This window comes from Hippoglossus hippoglossus, chromosome 21, assembly GCF_009819705.1.
Source record: "Hippoglossus hippoglossus isolate fHipHip1 chromosome 21, fHipHip1.pri, whole genome shotgun sequence".
Lineage (NCBI taxonomy): Eukaryota > Metazoa > Chordata > Actinopteri > Pleuronectiformes > Pleuronectidae > Hippoglossus > Hippoglossus hippoglossus.
In genome coordinates, this window is record NC_047171.1 from 1212765 (window position 1) to 1216041 (window position 3277).

The 3277-nt window shown below is 47.5% G+C and overlaps 1 protein-coding gene across 17 annotated transcripts in view; it reads right to left on the bottom strand.

Moving 5' to 3' along the window:
- Positions 1 to 2551, bottom strand: part of caska (calcium/calmodulin-dependent serine protein kinase a) — a 44026-nt gene extending 41475 nt beyond the window's left edge. For 13 of the 17 annotated variants that reach the window (XM_034573257.1, XM_034573246.1, XM_034573256.1 and 10 more), the window contains exon 1: positions 2405 to 2551. The gene's annotated coding sequence lies outside the window, so the exon portion shown is untranslated. The remainder of the gene's footprint in view (positions 1 to 2404) is intronic. The other 4 variants (XM_034573262.1, XM_034573258.1, XM_034573261.1 and 1 more) reach the window with 1 other exon arrangement.
- Between the last annotated feature and the right edge of the window lie 726 nt (positions 2552 to 3277).

The following is a 3277-nucleotide window of genomic DNA, read 5'->3' on the forward strand; positions in this document are numbered from 1 at the left end:
CTCATGTCATCTCCCTTTCCAGCTGTTTGGTTCACCAGCTTCACTTTCTGTTCATGTGTCAGAGTCTAGTCATCCTTTACAGTCTGCAGCAGTGGACTGGGGGGGGGGAAGGTAAATCGAACCATCAGATCCTTGAATAACATGATGTCGTGGCTGTGAGACTAAATATTTAGTCCTTTGACGCGTTCTTTCGATGTTTACTTCTCCAGTGGGCGGCAGCAGCCCTCGTCCCGAAGTTAGAAAGACAGATAGCAAGAGAGAGAGGGGGGGGGGGGTAATGAACAGATGTGATCTCTACAGTGATCCATGTTCCTCCTGCTGGGAGTCAAAGCTCACAGGAGGAGGCAGCCATGCTCCGACAGCTACACAACACACAACTGTGGGTGTGTGTTGTGATAGTGCGTCTGTGTGTGTTCCAGACCTGACACTGGTTTCACAGTTAGAACAACATGTCACAACAATCTAATGGAAACCGAAAAACCACAGAAACACAGAGCTGCAGCTTCAACAGCTCCGCAGGTGAAAGATGGAGGAGGTGGGAGAGGGGAGAGCAAATGAAGAGTGGAGGGAAACAGAGGAAGAGGAGAAGGAGAGAGTGAAGGAATGAGAGAGCAGAGGAGGTGGAGCAACGTGAGGAGGTGATGGCACATGATGAATTTGACTCATTTTCTGGCTTCTCTCTCTTCCCCTCGGAAGTCTGACCTATTCATCAGACAGGCCTCCGGACAGGCTGCAGAGAAACAAGCTGGTGTGTGTCTGTGTGTGTGTGTGTGTGTGTGTGTGTGTGTGTGTGTGTGTCTGTGTGTGTCAGCCCCCCCCCCCCTGCCCAGTCCATTGCAGAGACACAAATCATTTGACCCACTTCCCTTGGCCTGTATCCGTTCAGGGTGTTTGCATGTGTGCTTGATTACTGTGTTGCTGTGTTACAGCTGTCCGCTCAAGTGAAACCGCTCGACTACCAGCGAGGACCAACAACCAACAAAACATTTTAAAGAGAGAGAGAGAGAGAGAGAGAGAGAGAGAGAGAGAGAGAGAGAGAGAGTGGGGGGGGGGGGATGAAAACAAATCAACAATGAGAAGCTGACGTCTGGTTTTGGGGTTTGATGGATTCCTGAGAGTTTCAGAGGAAGAACTGTGATTAGATATAAATGACCAGGGAGTGTGCTGACCAGGAAACACACACACACACACACACACACACACACACACACACACACACACACACACACACACACACACACACACACACACACACACACACACACACACACACACACACACACACGTGAACATTAATGGTGCCGATGAAGAGAAATGACACCGGCACAGTGTTGGACAAGCTACAATGGAAAACTTTCATTTCAGAGTTTTCTGTGATCCGTCAAGAGCGATTTTCATCACAGCTTCATATGAGAAGCGAGAGATGACAAAACACCCAGAACATTTAATCTGGACTCGGTAAACCTCCGCCGACTGTAGAGAAGGAGTCACTGAGAGAACAGCGGCGAGCGGAGGAGCGGGCGGACCACACCGTGAAGATGGATGTCCAGCGGTTATCACACAGACACCACCATGTGAAGGTGACGGCTGTAATAAAGTGGTGAAGCAGTTAGAACTGTTGCCAAACCACACAGCGCTTTACTTCCTGGTTAATGTACGAGCTGTGATGAAAGAGTTCAGCGACTAGAAAATAAAATGTCGTCATGTGCAGTGGAACATCGCTCGTGTCACGTCTGGAACACTTCCATGTTCCTTCGAGCGCCATGCGACCAAACCTAAGGTGTGGACTCGCCCAGTTTTAACCACACTCATCCTCGCCAGAAAATTGCAGAAAGGCAGTGACATGGGTTTCCAGAAGAAAATTATAAACCGCAATCCTAAAAGCATAGAGCAGACGTATGATGACACCAGGAGAAATGAACTCCTGGTCATCGAAGGTAGAAACATCAAAAACACGACGTGTGGCGCCACCCTCACCTTTCACCATCAACTCAAATCTAAGCAGTTAATCCCAACGTCCAAATTAATGTTTCTACCAAATATGAAGAAATTCCTTTAAAGTGTTCTTGAGATGTACAGAAGCCTCCGGCCACTGGGCGTCGCCGGCGCGGAGGAATAAAATAGTTTATTAGCTTGAATATCTGAAATCAATTCAAGAACAATTGTCTGATTAGTTAATAATTAAGATCCAATCAATTTGGTGGGTTTCAGCCGACGACAGGAAACTCAGTGTGGGTGTGAGCCACCGAGTGAACGAGAAATAGAATAAAACAATGTTTACACGAGCATCAGGATACAGATCTGATCATATTTCACTGTTTAACAGGGAAGGAGGAATAAGTCATTATCTTCAGTCATATTTATGATCAAAAAGCAGAGTGAGCAACAGGCTGTGGTCTCTTACCCTCTGTGCTGAGTCCTGGGCTCGAGGTGAACTCGGCCACGTCCACGATCTTGACAGCGAACTGCTGCCCCGTCTCCCGGTTGATGCATCTCCTCACCACGCTGAAGGGCCCCCTGGAAACAACACACACCTTTAACCAGGAGTCTTAAGAAGCTCCTGCAGGAACTGATTCACCCACGCAGAGGAGACAGACTCCAAACCCAACACTGACATTTTATATTATTATGTGTTATGATTTTGCACAATGTATTTGTTTTGTATTCTTCTATTTAATTTGTTTTGTGTATTTTACTGCACTGTGCTTCTGATGTGAAGCAGCAGGCTGTCGGGTCCGACTCGTTCACAACAGGAACATGTGGGAACGTTCAGGCGAGTCTCGATCCAACGATAAAACATAAATAAATCACAAAACATACAACCTGCAGGACTGTGAGAATCACAGACCCACAGCAAACCAGTCAGCACAGCCTCAGTGGTGATTTCACAGCTACACACAAACACTACCCCTGGCTGCAGCAGACTGAACACCATGTGTGAGTGTGTGTGTCGGTGTTGGTATGTGAGTCTGTGTGTGTGTCTGTGTGCGTGGGTTGGTGTGTAAGGAGTCTTTGTGCACAAACACAGACTGGTTGAACAGATGGTGATCAAGCTAAAGCTGCTTAGCGTCAGAAGGGTGAGGTAGAACGGCAACGTGCCCAAACATGCAGGAGACACCTACACACACGCACATGCACACAGACACACACAGACACACACAGATCACATACATAACACTATGAGCACTGCTGCTGAGTAAACTGTCGCTTTGACCAATGGGAACATGTGTGTGTGGGTCACCAGTCTAATGATCACATGATAGATATCTACTTTAAA